Source organism: Watersipora subatra, chromosome 6 (genome assembly GCF_963576615.1).
Source record: "Watersipora subatra chromosome 6, tzWatSuba1.1, whole genome shotgun sequence".
In the NCBI taxonomy this organism is placed as follows: domain Eukaryota; kingdom Metazoa; phylum Bryozoa; class Gymnolaemata; order Cheilostomatida; family Watersiporidae; genus Watersipora; species Watersipora subatra.
The window spans coordinates 65,915,987-65,938,294 of record NC_088713.1 but is presented as its reverse complement, the minus strand read 5'-3'; the positions used below and the strand labels follow the sequence as shown (position 1 = coordinate 65,938,294).

Here is a 22,308-nt window from a genome sequence, read left to right as displayed (position 1 = left end):
AAACTTTGTAATAAATAACCTTATTTGGAACAAAACAAAATATCTGTGAAGACATAGTGGTGACCAAACAACATGGAGTTTATAGAATCCTTAGGTGAGTCAATGAAATTCATGCTATTGGTCAATTGCTCAATATAAAGTAATAATGCCAAAGGGCAAAATATCGCTTATGTCATCATTGGCTGGATTTGTCAGTCAAATAAACCAGTCAAAATTTGGTGAGATAGGACTGCTTGTACGAAACTAATGTTTAATTTCTTCCAAGGTTTGTAGGAGTTTTGTCCTCTTGTGAACTAGGGATAAGCATTTCTTTTAACAGTAGATTTGCTGCACATGCAATCAACTCACAGTTATTCTAGGCTCAGAGCAGGGTTCAACATATGGTACATGTGTTTCAAGAACTTTGTTGATAAAGTCCTGCCCTTTGTAGTACCTTATGAAAGAGCAATTTGGGGAGCATCGAACATGTCTTGTCCACACATCCTCTCCATGATCAAAGTTATAGAGCTTTGTATCACATGAGAAACATATCACAGATGCTCCTCCTGTGTGGGAATAAGATAAGCGATTATGACATGAGGAGTGCAGTAAAATTAGGTTGGTGACCTCTTACTACCTTTAACTTTAAAAAGCTGGTTCTATACCTGAATAAAACATCCACTGTTACAAAGCTTATTTGGTTGCTTCACTGACCCATGAGGAAAGGTCAGAAATTTTGCCTTCCTCCTATCCAGTACAGCCATATCCGGATGCGCATCTTGGCTGAAGTAGATTCCAAAACGCATATCAGTGTTTTTACCAGTAGCATGGTTACTGTCAGTGATGCCTTCCTCAGTCCATGTTGCATCCTCAAATATGTCTGGTATGTTTTTATGAGGCTGTTTTTTTACTTATCGCAGAGAAGAAAAACCTCTTCACACTGTTGAACTTATTGGATGAGAACTCTACTTGTCAAGCTAATGCTCTGCTGCACCTGCAACATCTCTCACTCCACAGGCAGTTGTTAAAGTATATTTATATTCCAAAAGCACAGGCAGGATAAATGAATGTGTGTCGGCACTGGATGAGCACTTGTGGGGCAATGCACCAAAAAAGAGCTGTGACCCAAGTTCTTCACATATATGGTACTGATTTGAGGATGTGACAACTGAACATTGCTTTATAACGAATGCGTTTGTTGTACTCTAAAAATAAGTCAATGTGTATTTTCATAGATCTTCAATAGAGTTATGACCGTGTCTGTCACATGTTGCTGAAAGCAGCATGTAAAACATAATGCTTGAGTACGGCTGGAACTAATTGAGTGTTTCTCCTGATAAATACGTTTTGACACAATGTCACTCATAACCCTACAGAGTATACAATCTGAAAACTCCATATGAACAGACTAATTATAAGGGGATGATTAAACATCAACTATCTCTTCATGCAACATAATTTGGAGTATGTCTGCAAGCATAAACACATAATATTGCTTTACCATCAATGCAAGTGGTTTGCCACCTTATCTCAAAGATTTCCTGGTTACTTTAAACTTTGTTTAAGAATATTTGAACTGGCTAACATCAGCGATATTTCTGTTTATCAGATAATTGCTAGCCACCTACTTAAAGGCATGCTACCTAAAGGTCATAGATAAGTTAACTATCAGCTGGCCATGGGGTAGCTTAAGCGAAAAGTTTGGCATTAAACCAAAGCAGCTAAAGCAAGGATATGACTTGCCTAATTTTGCTCAACTAATCACAACCAAACCTCTCAGCACACCTGGCATGACTCAGTTGTGGTTTATCAAACAAGTAAAATCACATAACACTGAAACAAGAAATAGCTCAAACATTATCTATTTGGTTTAGAAGTTGATCGAAATTGGCATACACATGCTAACCTCAGCTGGAATTAAAACACACATTTTAAGGTGACAATGCATAACATAGCTGCACTAGTCAACTACTATCTCCTTAAACGGCCATCCTCTAAACTTAATATAAAAAATAAGGTAAACTGAGTAATGGCACTCGGGCCACCGCGACCGGGTGCCCGACATCGAGGCCAGAATGCCCTGTTCTTAGAGGACATCATCTCCTAGTGGGAAGAAGAGGCTCGACAGCACCGGCTCTGGGTCCAGATGTTTTCTCCCTCCGGCATTGGTCCGATGGCCCCCCGGGCCAGTCCTGTGGAGGAAAGTGTGAGGGAAGAGCAACGTGAGCAGAGCCAGTGCCAACTTGACGGTCGATTTACAGGCCGATCTGGGCCTCCCTCGCTCGCCCGGAGGCTAGGCTGGCAATAAGAATAAGAGTTACGCGAGTCCCATAGCCACAAAACGTTATGACGGGCATCGAAGCCACATGTGGGCAGAGCCAACAAAGAGCAAAAAAGATAAGAGGAAGGATGATTGGAAAGGCAGGCAGAGCAGTGCAGCTCCCGGCACATGGTAGACACTATATTATCATACTGTTTATTATTGATGTATGCATTCAAGACCTTGTTGTATTAATACAAACATATTTGTCATAGAAATATACATTGTATGCTCAGACAACAACTCGGTCTTCGATTTACTCGGATTGTGGGTAGCCGTGAAAGTGGCACGGTAAAATCTTCCACAATACCTAATCCTTAGAAAAAGTAATACGTAATCCTCAGACTCAGTAATACCTAATCCTTAGAAAAAGTAATACGTAATCCTTAGACTAAGTAATACCTAATCCTTAGACTAAGTAATACCTAATCCTTAGACTAGGTAATACCTAATCCTTAGACTAAGTAATACCTAATCCTTAGACTAAGTAATACCTAATCCTTAGACTAGGTAATACCTAATCATTAGACTAAGTGATACCTAATCATTAGACTAAGTAATACCTAATCCTTAGACTAGGTAATACCTAATCATTAGACTAAGTAATACCTAATCCTTAGACTAGGTAATACCTAATCCTTAGACTAAGTAATACCTAATCATTAAACTAAGTGATACCTAATCATTAGACTAAGTAATACCTAATCCTTAGACTAAATTATACCTAATCCTTAAACAAAGTAATACCTAATCCTTAGACTAGGTAATACCTAATCCTTAGACTAAGTAATACCTAATCCTTAGACGAAGTAATACCTAATCCTTAGACTAAGTAATACCTAATCCTTAGACTAGGTAATACCTAGTCCTTAGACTAAGTAATCCATAATCATTAGACTAAGTAATACCTAATCCTTAGACTAAGTAATACCTAATCCTTAAACTAAGTAATACCTAATCCTTAGACTAAGTAATACCTAATATTTAGTCTAAGTAATACCTAATCCTTAGACTAAGTAATACCTGATTCTTAGACTAAGTAATACTTAATCCTTAGACTAAGTAATACCTAATTCTTAGACTAAGTAATACCTAATATTTAGACTAAGTAATACCTAATCCTTAGACTAAGTAACATCTAATTCTTAGACTAAGTAATACCTAATATTTAGACTAAGTAATACCTAATCCTTAGACTAGGTAATACCTAATCCTTAGACTAGGTAATACCTAATCATTAGACTAAGTGATACCTAATCATTAGACTAGGTAATACCTAATCCTTAGACTAGGTAATACCTAATCATTAGACTAAGTAATACCTAATCCTTAGACTAGGTAATACCTAATCCTTAGACTAAGTAATACCTAATCATTAGACTAAGTGATACCTAATCATTAGACTAAGTAATACCTAATCCTTAGACTAAGTAATACCTATTCCTTAAACAAAGTAATACTTAATCCTTAGACTAGGTAATACCTAATCCTTAGACTAAGTAATACCAAATCCTTAGATGAAGTAATACCTAATCCTTAGACTAAGTAATACCTAATCCTTAGACTAGGTAATACCTAGTCCTTAGACTAAGTAATCCATAATCATTAGACTAAGTAATACCTAATCCTTAGACTAGGTAATACCTAATCATTAAACTAAGTAATACCTAATCCTTAGACTAAGTAATACCTAATCCTTAAACTAAGTAATACCTAATCCTTAAACTAAGTAATACTTAATCCTTAGACTAAGTAATACGTAATATTTAGACTAAGTAATACCTAATCCTTAGACTAAGTAATACCTAATTCCTAGACTAAGTAATATCTAATCCTTAGACTAGGTAATTCCTAATCCTTAAACTAAGTAATACCTAATCCTTGGACTAAGTAATACCTAATCCTTGGACTAAGTAATACCTAATCCTTAGACTAAGTAATACCTAATCCTTAGACTAAGTAATACCTAATTCTTAGACTAAGTAATACCTAATATTTAGAATAAGTAATACCTAATCCTTAGACTAAGTAACATCTAATTCTTAGACTAAGTAATACCTAATATTTAGACAAAGTAATACCTAATCCTTAGACTAAGTAATACCTAATCCTTAGACTAGGTAATACCTAATCATTAGACTAAGTAATACCTAATCATTAGACTAAGTGATACCTAATCATTAGACTAAGTAATACCTAATCCTTAGACTAGGTAATACCTAATCCTTAGACTAAGTAATACCTAATCATTAGACTAAGTGATACCTAATCCTTAGACTAAGTAATACCAAATCATTAGACTAAGTAATACCTAATCCTTAGACTAAGTAATACCTAATCCTTAGACTAAGTAATGCCTAATCATTAGACTAAGTAATACCTAATCCTTAAACTAAGTAATACCTAATCCTTAGACTAAGTAGTACCTAATCCTTAGACTAAGTAATACCTAATCCTTAGACTAGGTAATACTTAATCCTTAAACTAAGTAATGCCTAATCCTTAAACTAAGTGATACCTAATCCTTAGACTAAGTAATACCTAATCCTTAAACTAAGTAATACCTAATCCTTAGCCTAAGTAACACCTAATCCTTAGACTAAGAGACACCATTATTAAAAAATCAAAGAACAAGAACTTATTCAATAGATGAAAAATATATTATAAAACTTCATAACTAGTACTTTTTGCCTCCTGGAAAGGAGCTTTGAGTTTTCATGTAACAAGAATTCTTCTAGTAATTAGCTTTAAGGCGCTCTACCCATTTTTAGTAAGCAAGCGAATTTCTTGTTTGTTTGCTAAATCAAAGTTCACAGGTCATTGATTAGCTCATAAATCACAAATTACTAGCTAACATGTAAGGACAACTCGCACCAGCCAATTATGCAAGGACTACGCTAAAGGCTCATCAAACCGGAAACTGATGCATGTGCCACACATCGTGACTCAAGACCATCTTGTATTAGACAAGATGAAGTAGTGTGCTTGATGAATTAAGGTGAGATAATTCCTTTTATAAATGAGTCTGAGAGAAATGAGCCTAATAATACACAGTCACTATACTCCATAATACATTTAGTCAAGCAATTATATTATTGATAACGGTTACAGCGGAACATAAATATTTAAATAATATATTATTTTTAATTTGCAATAGGCTATTATTATCTCCGAGGTATCACTTGATGAAATAGATCTATATATATTTTAGACAAAGTTGCAGTAAATGACTAACAGTTATGTTCTCTTTATATTTTTCGTTTTAGTATGATTTTCTCTACACCTAAAACCTTGAGTGTTCATACGTTATTATTCTGTATAACATTAGTGTTTCTAATAGTAAAAATATTACATTATATACAAATAAAATATATAACATATATGCATAGGTGTAAATTTAGGTGTATGCATAGGTATATATACATGTATAGTGCAGATACACCCATATGTATATGCATATGATTGAGAACGTTTTATCTAATTAGTGAGAGTGAAAAAGCTTAACAACCTGTAGATTCCAATACATTATTACCAGAGTTCAAGGCTAATTGTATTTTGTTATTGTTATTTTGAGAATTGTATATATCTTGTAAATGTATCTTTTATATACATCTATATATATATGTACATTTGAAAAAATGTTACGAAGAAAATAAACTTTTAGTAATTGCGCTACAAATTTGTTTCAGGCGATGCACTCATCAGACGCGGTTGTACTCTACGTACAACCGCGTCTGATGAGTGCATCGCACAAAACAAATTTGTAGCGCAATTACTAAAAGTTTTATTTCTTTGTAATATTTTTTAAATATTTCATACTCCACTAATTATCTTTGAGGTTTTTAGTGTAGAGTTCCCTTTTTAAATGCTTTTGCACCTACATGTACTCTTAGTTACTATATATATATATATATATATATATATATATATAGTCAAATTAGATTGAATAGGAGGCCACTTTGGAAAATATATCCACGATATAGGGCTTTTGGATAATAGGAGGCTTCTGATAGGAGGCTTCGCTAAAAACATGCTTAAACAACTCTACTCGTCATGCTGATCGCATACGTATCTATTTTGCATTTTGCATAAATTTTGCCGGAGAGTTCAACATTTTGGAAAATTTTGCAGGTTAGGAGGCTCTGTAGTTTGAAATGGAGGACCTCCCATTAGCGTAAAATTTGAAAAATTTTATACAAAATTCTGAGTTGTCTTCTCTTTTGCAAGAGAAGTTATCTTCTCATTAATTTCAGGGCCTCCTATTATGTTTTTATATCTTGAATTAGATAGCCCTAGTTCCAAGCTCTAATTCTTTTCTTTTTATATAAATTTACCTAATTATAATATTTAGTTTGGTTCTTTTTAGTTGTAATGAACCTTTATTGCATCATTTAATTTTCTATCAATTGGTTAAAAAGGCAAACTAATTTGGGTTTCAGGGATTTTGCCAACAGATCCTAAGAAAACCGATTTGCAGGCACATCTGTGTGTGCTTCGATCTAAAGTTTATCATACATATTATTCATAAAATTGAAAACTTATGCTTTCCCTTAATAGCTTGTTAGTGGGCATGCATGGCAGAAACAAGCATTTTATCCATTTTAAAAAAGTTGTAATAAGTTGCAATAAAAACTAGGATGGTATTGACATCAAGTAATTGGTATTGAAACCATCCTGGTTGTCAAATAGAAAACTTTTAAAACGTATATTAATTGAAACAGTGCATGTATTCATGCTGCCAAATATGCCTGGTAGAGTCAGAGACACCCAAGTTTAAAACATAAATGTCAAACATGAGAGATTTGCATACCTGTGGCCACATTTATTACTTTTACAATTTGATTAATTCAATTCATTGCTACTGAGGGTAAACTGGGAAATATAGCATATGTGGGGCCCTTTGGATTATAAAAGGTTTCAGATAAGAGCTTTCGATGAAACCATGCAGTATCATTGAACACACTGTGCAGATTGCATGCATGTATATCTAACTCGCATTTATCAACATTGGTCAGCATATTTCTTTAAAAAAAGCCCAAACTTACTCAAAAGGAAAAATATTGACTCTTTAAGCAACCCCGTCAAGGAGTTGAGTTTACAGAAAAGGAAAGCTCAATATAAGTACGTCAAACAAATTGCTTAAGTGAGTGCAATGGTGACAAATAAAATATTCTTAAAACACAATGAGTTTGTATAAACCTAAAAGTCTTTAGTGCAAATGGAGCAACCTATCAAAAGCAGGCCAAACAGCTGTTACATTACCAAAAGATTAAAAATCAAAGCATTCACAAGAATACCATAAAACATTTATCAACAAAAGTGGACTATTTTATTTCTGTCAAATAAAGCTGTAGAGCTTCATAACACTGAGCTCCATAATTGTCTTGCAAATTGTGTGACCATTTCCTGGCACCTCGTTGTGGTAGCTGTAACTAATGGCTCTGCACAACGTTTAAAATATGATTTTAGCTAGAGATCTTTGAAGCAATTCGCAAGAGAACTTTGCTGACTGTAGACACGCTCAGCTACAGAAAGAACTTTAAGGTTGGATGTCATTCCAGTCACTGGATGCCTTTTTGGAAATTGAACATCAACTTGTTGTTTGAAGGTTAGGCAATCTAGACCACTTTGCCTCCACTGGTAAATATGCTGCTCTACCTGCAAAGAAACCAGTTATTAACCTGTTAGTATAGTTAAAAATTAGGAGAATGTTGAACACTACTCATTTTACAGACTTTCCCAAGATATCAAACCAGCTTTAAAACAATACTGACTAAAAAGTGTGCTCCATCATGTTGTTTTAGAACGCTTAGGAGATTGGCCAGAAACTTGAAGAGTAGGCTTTTGCAGCAAGCTATATCGGTGGCTGTACTAAATGTAGGTCGCACAGAAGATGCTTTCCTACTGAAACTCTGCATAATTATGTTTCCCCTAAAGAGATTGAAGTTCTCACTATGTTGATGTTTTGCCTAAAAAAAATTAACCTAGTAAGCCTTAAAAAATTCTTGTTTCGATGTTGTTAACACAAGTTAACTCAATAAAAGTAAAAAACAACAAACATTATCATCAATGCTTTCTTTTAAAATAAAGCTTTTTTGTCAAACTATTAGGTAAGAATGGTATCTTTTAAATATAAAATGTAATGAATAGTTGGGTTAAAAAAAGCTTTATTTTACAAACTAATAATTACAGCGTTACCATTCCTCTTATTTCTAAGCAGAATGCACCAAAATCTACAAAACTTTACACATTCAGCCTGTACTGTGATGAGAACCGTGTCTGTCCATATAAAGCCACCGTTGGATAATGGAAAAATATTGCATCCCACTGGATTTGAACTTGCAACATTTACCTTGCTAGACTGACACTACAACAACTATGCTAATTGACCTTGTAATAATTTGCAATATTTGAATGCATAATTATTGCAACTGATAATCTTTTACAGCACTCTACACTGCTATGGTATTTTTTGGTACAAGCCAAGTTAATTCAAAATCTTGAGCTGAGTAAAATTCCTAACTGTCTACACGGTCAAATTTTTCCATGCACAGATTGACTATGAATTGTATAAAAGTCCCTTTTCATTCAGTTGGCCTTTAACACTGTAAGGTTGGTGTGTATGAATATGCCTTTCACTGCAATGCATACATGTACAAATTAAGCATAGGGTAACTGCCAGGTTACTCTGCAAAGCAGAGTTGTCCTCTCGCGCACTCCAAACAAATCCTAAATATTTAGGATTATACATTAATCATTAATTATAAAGACATTATTGAAATTCTTTAAATAGTTTAGATGTTTCTATTAAAACAGATTTTCAGCTTTTGTTTACACTATTTAGTCTCTGCTTATATAATAAAGCTACTCTTTGCCATTAGCATGTCTGTGCAAATGCGCTTGTTTATAACAGTTCATCTTCGTAGACTATTTGAGATGATCAAAATAAATTCTAGCTCAGCTAAAAATTTAACTATGATGCTCATATCAACTGATTTGGCAATTAAAAAACATTCAGTTTTGAAGGTAGTAAACATGAATTTGGAGATCAAAAAGAAGGTGAGGTGAATAAAAGCCACAAGAGACAGACTGCTAATTGTTGCGGCTAGCTAACAAAGTAAAATCAGTGTCTGTATGACTTATCATTTATCTATCATTGGGAAGAGCTTGGGTGCAAGATAGATTTTGATGAGACTAGATATCATGACATTCAGCTTGGTATACAGATGGTCCCCAACCTACGAACGAGTTACGTTCTGAACAATTGTTTGTACAGTGAATTTGTTCGTAAGTTGCTTCAGTGCTATATTTTGTATTATAATTTATGCTTAAGGCCTACACGTATATAAGTATATTGAAGGTTTATATAAGTATGTTTAAGGCTTGCATAAGTAACCTGTAAATTGGTTTGTACTAAAAAAACTTTTTAATAAAATGGAGAGAATACTGTGGTGGACGCCGGGCCATGACACTGCATTTCTTATTTATTGTATGTGTTGTCCTTTTTTATTATATCGTTGTTTTAATCGTTATGCTAGAACTTATTGCTGTTGTGCTTTTTTATGTGTTGTCCTTTTATTATACCGTTGTTTCACTCGTTATGCTATTGTTATATCTGACATCACGCCATAACACTATCATTTATCGTCACTTTTATTGTTGTCATACCAACTCGCTAGCGGTCCTATTTATTCACCTTGTTAGCCGGTGTTCTCACCGTTTGCCGTTAGGACGGAACGGTTGATATTACTGAATATAACGGAGCGCTCTCATTTATTTGAGCAGAGCAGATAGATGTACGCTCCTCGAATAGTGAAATTTTCTTCGCTAATAAAAAGCTGAATGAAACTACACACACTCTCTTCTTTTTATTTATTAGTCTAGATCGTGCCAAGTAAAGGTCGGCAAACTCCTTTACAATACATACAAGAAAAATAAAAAAGTTATTTGCGCACTGGAGATACGTTCACGCACTTATGCACTGCAACGAACTGGGCAGAGGAAGGTGGATGCTGGGTGATGCTTCTACGTAGCACCTCTTTCTGCCGCTAATACGTCGGTAATACCGTCGGTATTATCGATGAATATACGCGCAGACTTGTTCATATGTACCGTTGTTTGTAACTCGAATGTTCGTAAGTAGGAGACCGTCTGTATTAACACTCCAGAGCTTTCACTGATAGATCCCCTTCAAATATTTCTGATTTCTTGCGAGGCGAATCATTTTACATATTTTTGACAAAAATGACAATCTCTAATGACAAACTAGTTTAACAATGTATTGGTATCTATAATAGCGAACCCTATGCATCTTATCATTGCTCAAGTTTGGCAAGAATGTAAGTGATATTTTTAAGGACAACTATGAAAATTTTGTTAATAAATTTGGGAATTTTCACCAACTTGACACTTTACCCCATATGGCATTACTTATGTTGGTCAAACAAAAGCTTTACATAAATTCTTTACATTGAGAGGAATTTGCGTTATAATAGGTATACATGTACATTATAGCAAAATTTGCTGTACAGCTATTCCAACCAGATAAAAATCTGACTTATGCCCATACTACAAAAAATTCATAATTTGAGTTAAAATACTTAGATTTAAGTTAGAATATGACCTAAAAGTCAATGAAAGTAACTTTAGTTTACTTTTCACATAGGAAACAAATACATTATGCTTATGAAACAATGCAAATGTTTTGGCCTTAAAGTTTGGCTCATTTATGTATATAATTAAAAACATTACTTTTTATTTTGTGGTTTTTCACTGTCCACAAAAGACCCTGGTCTCCGTTAATCCCGAAAATTGAATGATGACTGCAGAAAACAGCTATGACAGGCCGAACTGGATTTGGAACAAAAGGTACATTTCTCACAAACAGAGGTTGTAAATGGTACAAAAATGCAAGTTAAGCAATACGAGTGTCATTCAGAGTTAAAAAAAGCTATAGCTTGTTGCAGACTATTAGATACATCGTCCAAATACATATTATTGAAATTTTCGGACTAGCACAAAATTTTTCATCTCAATATTTGTAAAATACATCTAAAAAAATATTGTTTTTCACCAAGGTTCATTCTATGTCACTCAATATTTTGGTGTTTTGACACCATAATTTACCTTCACTAAGTTCCTTTGTTTGCTCTGCTCTGACCAGAAACCTCCCCAAATATGTAAGCTTTTGTAACCTTGAATCGCCAATTCTTTAGATAACTTGTCTAGCACCAGAGTGGGAGCGGAACATGTTATAGCAACACCCTGCAATTAGTAATAACAAAATAGAAATATCACATTTTTTGAATAGATGATTTTCCGATTTAAATTAAACTCTGTTTATAGCTAATCAATTGCAAGCTCATTGATTGCTGCAAAAAAAAGAAAAAACTGAGCAAGCAAAAGTGCATCTGATATTTTAGCTTATGACTCTCAATCCCAGCTTTGATATTTGTCACCATTGTGATTTGTAGGCAATAGAAGAACGCGAGTTAAGCAATGTAAAGGACTTCAAATATTGAAGTGGTATTTCAAAAGCAATTACTCATTCGTAAAATTGATAGTCAGTAGTCTGACCCTGATCTGGACTTGGCTTTTAGATATTATTGCAAGGTAAAATTTAGAGCTGGTCACCATAGGTTTTAACTGTGAGTTTCAGTTCCTATCCCAGACACTATGCTTACATATAGTCTGTACAAGTGCTATCGTCAGTGGACAGGCAACCAGAATGCAAGAACATGCTCCTATTCACCCTTGCATGTTTATAATAAACATGCAAGGGTGAATAGGAGCTGTATACACAATTAAAATAAAGCAGTTATTTCACAGTGCACAGTCCAATTTGTAAAACGGAATAACTAGTAAATGACATTCAACTAAATTGTTGTTGATGACAGCTCTGCACAAGCTTTAGCTAACCATTCATAGATAATAATTACATAAAGAATTACACAAACTAAAAAGCAATAATACTTAGTCAATACTAAGAATGATTATGAAATTTAAGAATATTAATCAAAATTACGTACAGTGGCACTCGCATACCGTTGTTGCTTGAAAGGTATGTTTCCAAAAGAAAATCTTGTCATTTTTCTAAAAGATTACTAATGCTTAAGAGTTGACTTGCAACAAAATTCACACTGCAGTTATTTGGTATCAAAAGATTCACCATGTCTAACTCTGTTGTGTTGCATGTACAATATATGTAGAAATGTGATAACATGCTCTTAAAAGCTCAAAAGCGAACAGTTAATCGCCGCCATCACGAAATTGCCGAAGATTAGAATCCCGTTCCAAAAATGTGTCAAATGGAACATGGGTCAAATGGAACGTAGCTCAACAAGATGGCTTCTGTTTACACTTTTATGCAACCTCATTCTTTCAAATATTTTCACAAATACACTTCACGCATTCAATAAAACGATGTCTATTGTCCTCAAGCATCTGTTTCCTCATCGTTGTATTGATGTCACTTTGAGCACTGATATCTCAAAACCTACCGTAAAAATTTGTTTAGTTTTTAACCTTAGCTCGAAGGAATGCATATCATCATCTGATAAGCATGACAAGCCTGTTGGTCACCTGTGATAGTCAAAAAATGCTGCGGAAATTATGCGCGCTGTTTGGCAGGAAGCATGGGTCACATGATCAGATTGCGACTAGACGATTAGATCAACCCAAAACAAAATTGTAAACTAGCGAGCATCTATATTTGGTAAGAGCTCTTTGGTGAAACCCAAAGTTTATGTCATAAACTAGTGCTACAAGAAGTTTTATATTGAGCCTTTTACGAAACTTACAATTCATGTGAGAAGATCACGTGTCAAAACAATAACCAAATCATTTTACTATGCCAGAGAAATAAATTGATTCCAATCTACGGCGGTTTCGGGATTGCGGAGATTAACTGTTTCTTTTTTCGCTTTTAAGAGCTTGTAATCACAGTTCTCCATATCTTGCACCTACAACACAGCAGAGTAAGCCATGGTGAATCTTTTGATACCAAATAACCATAATGAAATTTTGTTGCAAGTCAACCTTCAACAAGCAAAATGATAGCAAGCTCCAGTACCATGCATTGACAACTTGGGCAGCTAAGTCATACATGCAAATCAGATGAGTATTTTACGGTATTTTGGAAAAGCCAATAATTAACCAATATTTGAGTTTTCATCAAATTAAAGTACATTTAATAGGCCATTTTAGCAGCGCAAAGAAAGCACATTTCTGATGACCATTTGCACCAATTTAGGGCAGGTAGTAGGAGTGAAACAAATTTGTTCGACTTATTTTAGTCAAAAATGGATACAAGTATTAGCCAAATGAAAGTTTGTTACGGAAAGTTCTATCATAATAACATAATTTGAAATAAATTCTATGATAAACTTCTTGCAGTTGCTTCATTTTGTCCTGCAAACACATTAAAATCTGTAATAGAAAACAAGACACCTATACAAAATCAAAACTGGTAATTAATTTTTGTTAGTGATGACATATTTTTTATTGTAGTTCTACAATAGCACTATAAGTTCCAAACAGTGCATTAACTATTAGTATGTGTCATGATCACAGAATTCATGGTAAGTCGGGATTACAAGATTTAGCAAACAAAATTTTGATTCTAACCTAATTACAGCAGATTTTATGGTCAAAAAATTGAAGCACGTTTACCATTAGTGCCAAAACATAGTTCCAAGAAACCTGGTGTTAAAGTTTGAGAAACGAAAACCAATGTACAGTTTTGTTTACATTTCAAAACGACATAGCAACCAATATCAAGATATTGTGATATTTATCTAGATTTCTGTACTTGGATTCAAAAGATTATGCTGAATTTAAAAATCTAAACAGATTTTAGCTGGTTATCAAAGAAATAGCTGTATATTTATGAGAAAGTGTATTACTTAATTTTGCAGATATTAAAAACAGCTTGATAGTATCGCGATATTGGGCACACCCAAATCATCAACCAAATCTTTAGAAAATTAACAACAGTAACATATTGCACACCATCGGTCACTATATACTTCGACCTTGCAAACTCGAATAATTATTCTCATAACTAAATCTGATTATAATTTCATAAAAATTGAATAATTATTCTTATTATTAAATATTGTAGTAATCTTGTAAGAATCGTTAAGAAAATATCACCGCAGCTCCCTTTACTTTCACTGTTTTTGACATCAGTTAGAATACCAAAGTACTCATTACAAGTGTCCAAAATGTCAAAGTTACCTTTAAAATCGGCAAAAAAGAAACAATTATTATTATCGGACACCGTTTTTCAGTACTTCTTGTTTAGCACAGCAACGGTTTTAAGTTTTTTTTAGGGTAAAATACTTTTATTGGCTAAACTGACTTCAGATTCAGAAAGATCACTCTTTGATTGGTCCAGACCTACAGGTTACAAAATTTGTTACCAATATTATAAGTTCAGTTGGTGCAACTTCAAAGTCGAATAACTCAACTTCGTGATTTGCGACTTAACCATGGTTTCTGTGACCGCGACCCATATGATCTACCTGCTGATAACTTCAACTCTTTTACTACCAAATGGATCTCTCTAACGCGACATAAGTGTTTCATGAAACCTAATTTCTAAAAAGAGTGTATAAATTGTTATAACTTTACACCCCAATTGTTTATTAACAATATTTTTATAGCAAGTTTGTCAGCATAAGTTTTTATGTTAGTTCATGCCCCCAAAAATATTACAAACGAGTTGCCGAGTGAGAGGGACCACTTTTCGTCCATTTTGAAATTACTGTGAGGTAAGCACAAAACTCTAGTCGGATGATTTATGAATATTATTAGTTTACATGTTAATTAGTCTGATGAACATAATTACTCTCATTAGTACTATTGCTCAATAAAGTTACTCAGTCTATAGATCTGAAGTTAGTAACCATTTATGGCTGTATTGCTTCTGAAATTACTGGTCATCAGTAAGAAGATTTCATAAAACAAGTTTTTGCAAAGCAAAACTATGCTCAGGTTGTAAACGCATTCTTATTTGCTCAACATATGCAAATAATAGCTTTTTTCAATCAGGTATAGATGTAATAAGGTAATTTACTAATTACTCAGTAATCGGAAACAATTTGTACAAAAGCTTGCTGAAGCCGCATCATGCAGCACTTGGCCATACAGAAACACATTGCCAAACGAGCTGTACTATTGGTAGTTTAAGAGTTCACACTGAAACAGCTTCAACATAAATATAAGACATAAGAAATCAGTGCAAAAACTGCTTCATGTTACATTTACTTCATGCCTTGTTGTAATTGAGCATCATACTGCGTGCACAATTAGGAAAAAATGGCTGCAAGATCAAAATTTACCAAGTCTTTAATTTGGTAATGAAACCGTGATAAAAAACAATTTAGACAATTTATGTAGAATTTAAATGCAACTGCATTTCATCAGCAATTTTATAAACAGGCTTAGTGTAAAAAACAGAGTAAGAGCCATACCACAAGTTCATGAAGTTTTGAACAAATTGTTACTTTACCCTTCAATATGTTGTAAAATGCTAAGACAAGGTTAAAAAATTATTGACGCTGTTGGAAGAGAGAACGTTTCAAATGCCTCTAGATTTCATAAAAAACAGCTAAAAAATGATACCAGGGTTCTTGAAGACACTTTTATTTGTATGAAAGATTGGTAGATAGAACATTATTACACGAACAGACAACTCCAGAATTAAAGCGTAAACATTGTGGCTATAAAGTGTAAATAAAAATTGGTTCAAAGTAAAAGCTAAAAGGCTATTGCGCCTGGTAGCGGTAGCATCATTACCATATCATTTTTCTATTGAATAACATAATACACTTTTTATTAGAATAGAACAGACTTTGGTACATTAATTTGTCCTACATGTGATGGCTCTTATTAAAGACCTAATTTTCACCAATGAAGTGTGCCCTCAGATTAAGATGACCCTAATTATGAACCGCACCGCCTATCAGAGTTTTTTAACATACACATTAATCAGCAGAAGGTTTTACGCCTAATGGTCCGGACAAAAAATCTAAAAAGTGTGTTGCAGTATGAGCTTGGTCAGGTTCTCATCCTCTTTTGCTGATACAATAGGTAGCAATCAGTAGTCCATTTTCCAAAGGTCTATTTATTGCCCATTTCTTAAACCTTGGTAGCTGTAAAGGTCTAACACAGCTGTTTATTGCAATAATAAACTGTAAAAACAAAAATAGCGATTCTCAAAAAACTTTGGTCGCTGTTGGCTGTTAACATGTTTTCTATTAGTTAGATGCAGGATGGCGATTGGTTTTTTTCCAATTAGGTACACATAGGACCGGCTAACTAATTGCCTACTCACTAATAAGAAAGGTTTTGTACAAAGATTTTTTTAGCGCATTGCTCTTGATTATAAGCGTACATTGTGCTGAGCTGCACTGCGCAGCCTGTTGTACGCACTCGGTTAATGGACTAGACCAAAATCTGATTGTGTTTTAGACTTTTTCCATTCGGAAAACCCAGGCTACACTCATTAAGAAATACATTCAATCTTTAAAAAATGGTTAATATTTTAATACTTTGATATTGTATTTGTACAATTTAAATATCAATTGTACATGCCACTCCATACATGGTTATTTTGCTTCATAACTATTGTTTTACTATTTTTGCAGATTGTCAGTGCTATAGTTATTTATTGTAGCCAACTACCCAATGTAATGACTTCAGTCTCCAGAGCTCACTTTAGTCATCAAAGCCCAATTTAATTATCAGAAGATTAGGACTACAAAAAGTAGAGGACTCATCAACTTACCCTTCAGTTTTTCAAAACACTTGTAGGCCAATATGATTAGTTCTGTGAGAACATGATTAAAGAACAATAGTTCTGCGTGGTGAGCTCATCTTCGTTCTCCAGATTAAACAACTTCTACAAAAGCACAAAGTTTTTAACATTGTACAAAAAAATAAGTTGATGAGGTCTTTATGCACAGAGTCTCTGACCACCTTCAATTTGGTATTGGAAGAAATGTTGAAAGTGAGCTACCGTTAAACCTATATTTTAATGCACCTTGATTTGATTGGCACCGCTATTTGGGACCACATCAGGAGATTGCTTTGAAAATCGAGCGCCATCTTTTTAATGAACGCCACCTCTATTTGAGGAGGTAAGTTACCTTCTCAGTATAGGTATAGGTATATTCGCCTTTTGTGAAAATATAGCAAGGAGCTTTAAAGGTCCAAACACACTAGGTGATTTTATTGCAAGCGTCATGAGGAGGGCGGAGATATCGCTGGTGCGTGCATAAACACACTTGAGCGATTTACTAGCAAATGATATAATGGGCACGCTCACAAACTGCCAATAAAAATCCGTATCATCAGTTTTTTCGGAGTTGTTAATAAATTTAGGCCAGTCAATATGTCGTCGTCTAGGCTACAACACAAACAACCTCCACATTTGTTATTAAACCTATCTCCCTTTCAAAGAGTGTACACTGCCTACACTACAAGAAGACAAAAGAAAAGCGATTCTTGTATTTTTAACTGTATTGTTTTTACAATTTTTTATACATATTTTATTTTGTAGTGGTTTTTCATATTTAACATATTAAATATTTACCATTCTCAAGATGGTCAACTGGCGCATCGATTGACTCCAGATGTTGGTTTTCAACTTGGATTTTTTTTAATTTTGTTTGTTATGATGGACAGAACTGGGAGTGCTATTATTAAATTAATGAACAATTGAGTGTTCATTCTGAAGATGTTTCAATCGTAACAAAATAGAAAATTGATGCTGCTGTATGTTGTTGAACATCGGTAAGAAATAATTACCCGCCGTAAAATTACATTCTGGTAAAAACTAACCAATCGAAATACCAATCGAAATGCATCTCGTTAGCAATAAAGTTGTGTAGAGAAATTCTAGCTTTATCGCTCTGCATGAACACGCTGAGTGAATTCTAACGCAGATTAGCGCCACACAGCAGATTAGCGCCACACAGCAGATTAGCGCCACATAGCAGATTAGCGCCACACAGCAGATTAGCGCCACACAGCGCAATATCGCTCTAATTATCGCCTAATTTGTTTTCACCTTAAGAGAATGCTTCAGCGATAACACTTGTTCTATTGAGTCAAATATGCTACAAAGCAAAAAATTACTCTGCATTTATTGTCGGGTTTTATAAAAACACCATTATTAGCTTTTTAAATGTCTTAACCGCCAGTACATCAGCAGTCATAATTAAACATTGTCCCAAAAACAAGCTGCCAAAAACTGCCTAAAATATCGTACTAATCAAACATTCCACGTTAAGTGGAAAGAAAATGGGATAAACTACAGCATTGAAATTAAAGCACTCTCACACTCACTTCATGAACAGTTCTGTCAAAATCTTTACTGATAACTCAGCTTGCACTTTTATCCCATCAGTGCCAGAGTCACATCTAGGAGCAATAGGTCGGCTTTGCGCTAGAGGACAAGCAAGGCTAAAAGTGATAAAAAATAGATAATACACAATAAACTTTATTTGTCTACACAAAAATATAGCATAAATGCTGAGACATTGCGACAAAACGTGGTAACCTGACCAAAATTTGGAACAGAGTTCAATTAGTGATGAGGGAGCAAAAGTATCCTACATGGGAGCTATTGCACACTTTAAACATGATATTTGTACCTCACAAACTCACATGGTCTTTTAGAGTAAAGTAGATGCTCCTATAACGCATACCTCCTATAGCATAAATTCTAGAAAAAGTCAGGCAACTTTGTAAAGTTTTTGCTTCGTACCGCGTAAAAAACTCCATATAACTTAAAGTGTATAATCGGGCGAGTTCTAAAGTTCGATTTGAGTGTTAGTCTGTCTTGCCACACCTGCGAGAAAAGAAAGCGACATAAAGTGGTGTCAGAAAGTCTTTGTCCACCTCAAACCTCACTGCCCATTTTAGGTGAATTTGTTGTAGTAGTCATATAGAGGGATTGAACCCTGACAAACCATGCATCATTTAAAAGTAATTTAACATTAGATCTTGTTGACACCATCAGTAATAAAATTAGGGTTAATCAGGGATCAATAATCAATTTTAGGCCAATCAATGTGAATCAGTGCTTATTAACACACTTTCAAACCCAATATGACATTATTAATTTTCAAGTGGAATATTATCACAACAATAGAGATCCTGTTGGACAGCATGTGCAGCAAAGGTTTACAGTTTTGCTTGTTAAAAGAGGAACAGTTAGAGATCCCAGAATTCATACCAGCGTCAACATCAACCATGGATAAGAAATGTGTCAACGACCTCATCATTCACCTGCATACGATGGGCAATCTGAGCAATAGAAAAATAGCAAGAAGCTTAGAGTATTTCGATCTAAAGAAAATTAAGTGGTAAAGAAATGAATGCAGCATCAAACCACCAAAGATCTACCACGATCAAGGCGTTTGAAAAAACCAGCTGTCCAACATGATTGCTGGTTTCAGATTATGAACACTCAAGCGCTCGTGAGGCTTGTTCGCAGCATGCCTAAGGCTGCAGAATGGTTATAGTCTGCAAAGGCTACCAGATAAAATATTAAAATGCAAAACAACCCCAATGGCTCTTTTCTGGGCCCATAACCGTACAAGACTGTTATTTTCAATTTAGAAAATAATTAAAGAAGAGATAAGAACAAAATTTGCGATGACATATTTTCTGGTATGCAGTGTGAATGAGTAGGCAGCGGTTGATACAATAGAAGATATATGGCAATTTCTAAATCTAGTTATTTCTATTCTTCAGCTCATTAGGATTGTTTTGATACAGGGTTTTATGTATGCAGTGCAAAATATTTCCAAATTATGATGAATTTATTGCAGTGCTACACTTACTTAAACAGGCGGACAAAGATTTTTTCCCAACACTGTACATAAAGCATTATACATATAATACATACAATTTCCATGACATTCTGACTCTTGTGATAATTTGTCCGAAGTGACGATGGAACAGAGAATAGGTACATATAGCAGTGCAATTGTTGAAAAATACTTTAAGGCTTTTGGTCGGTGCATCTGAATGTCACGAGTTGGAGTTGCAATTTTGAGCTCTCAAGGACGAATAGATGACGAAAAGGTACTACCGCTTTTTATAGTGAAACTATTTTTTCTTAGTCAATTGTTGTAAGTCGCTGTCGCGTCAAAACTATGCACTCTTCATCAAATTATTGTCAAATTACCACAATCATGGTCTATTAAACCAATGAGGTTGATCATGAAAAGTTGTCGATGAAAACCAATAATAAAACAGTTAAGGCACCGCCAATACATTCAAAAGAATTTAAGTCAGATTCTCACATGAGCGAGTTTGGAAAGGTCCTGAAATGGTTTAGACAATTTACATGTATGTTAACATTCTTATAATGAAAAATCCTTATCATGTAAACGTTCCTAGAGCTGATCATCTCATTTTAGAAGCGCCTACTGTACAGTCATGTCTGATATGAGAGCAAACTGCATTCTTGGACAAAAGCTCGCAAATTAATTTTCTTAAAGTCCTATCTCAAAAACTGTTTTTTATATAAATTAACTAAAGATAAATTATTGTGTTGCCATCCTCTAAAAAACTACCAATAAGAAATATTACAATGAAAAAAATACATGATTTTATCTATTCATGCTCTATACCCATGCCCCCAAGGTTACAAATACCTATGTAAAGGTTATGGTCTGCATTAAAATGTAGCAGTATTATGTACAACATAATTTTGAGTAGTGGCAGTATGCAGCAGTCCATAAAGTAGCATACCGTATGGATTTCTTACCTTTCAGAGAGTCATAGCACTAATGACGGTGTGAGAGAGACTTGATGCAACACGCTTGGTACTCTACACTTTTGTGAAATCGCATAAACAAACTTAAAGTATAAATTTAATATAACTGAATTCAGCTTAATAAAACATACTTGAAAAAAACGCTCTGATCTTATATCAGAGCTAATTCTATTTTTTCTTCATTTTCATTTTTAAATCATCTCTTCTTGGCTTCAAACTTTTCGATTTGCTTATACTCTCATTTTCAGCCAACCTTTTTAAAACAAATTTGAAGCAGACCTGACAAGAAAACCAAGTGATGTAGTTTCCGTAACTGGCCTCTCGCATCCTTGGGCATTTAGTGATACATCAAAAACCACCTTGCAAGCTCGCATCTCTAATTTTCTAGAATTTCAAGGCGAAAGTGGGTAGCGAGATAGTGAATGGTACAGAATTTGTGTAAACATAAATTGCTTAAATTCTTAAATCTATTCATTGGCTATTGTTATATATATATATATATATATATATATATATATATATATATATATATTTATTTTGAAGGTTTGGGGTAGACTGACACAATCTTCTAAAGAATCAATTGATTTCCTATAGCCGGTTTGTGTATTGACTCCGGTTTGTGTATTGACTCGTGTTCGCTTCAAATTATGTATCATTTACGATTTTGCTACCCATGAAAGTTTATTATAAGTTATGACTAATGTGTTGAAAGAATATGGGAGGTCATTAAGTACAAAGCCCATCAAGGCAAGTAGTCAATGATGACTTACCAGCTGTTTAAAATTAGGTTGGGTAGGTGTCTAATGACAGGGAAGAAGCGTTCAACTGACATTTATGATCTACTCATCGCCAAAATCTTCCGGAAGACAATGCAAGGAAGAGGACCTTGATGACCGACCGCCCAGGCCTATATAGATGAAGGAACCGTGAGTCACCACCGGTTTGTATGTCAATGAATTTGATATAGAAATACATAAAGTGCTGGTCAAATGAAAAGCAATACACAAGATGTTATGGATGAGCAGCAGTGCAAATGGCTTTGTACTAACCCTTGGTATGAAATATTACCCAAGCCTGTGTCATTAGACAGCAACCACATTTGCTAGTTAAAGCTCTATAATTTTCAAATAAATTAGACAATGCTATGTAAATACATGTAAGATAATATCATAGTTGTTAAATATAAATACAAACTTGTAAAAATCCATGATAC

The 22,308-nt window shown here is 34.3% G+C and overlaps 1 long non-coding RNA gene across 1 annotated transcript; it reads right to left on the bottom strand.

The window, feature by feature from the left end:
• Nucleotides 1–11,466: 11,466 nt before the first annotated feature.
• On the bottom strand, nucleotides 11,467–21,987 carry LOC137398817 (uncharacterized). Its single transcript, XR_010979020.1, has 4 exons — nucleotides 21,866–21,987; nucleotides 18,653–18,769; nucleotides 17,091–17,204; nucleotides 11,467–11,563 (listed from the first exon to the last, which is right to left on the bottom strand). It is a non-coding gene; the product is annotated as an uncharacterized lncRNA (long non-coding RNA).
• Nucleotides 21,988–22,308: the final 321 nt, after the last annotated feature.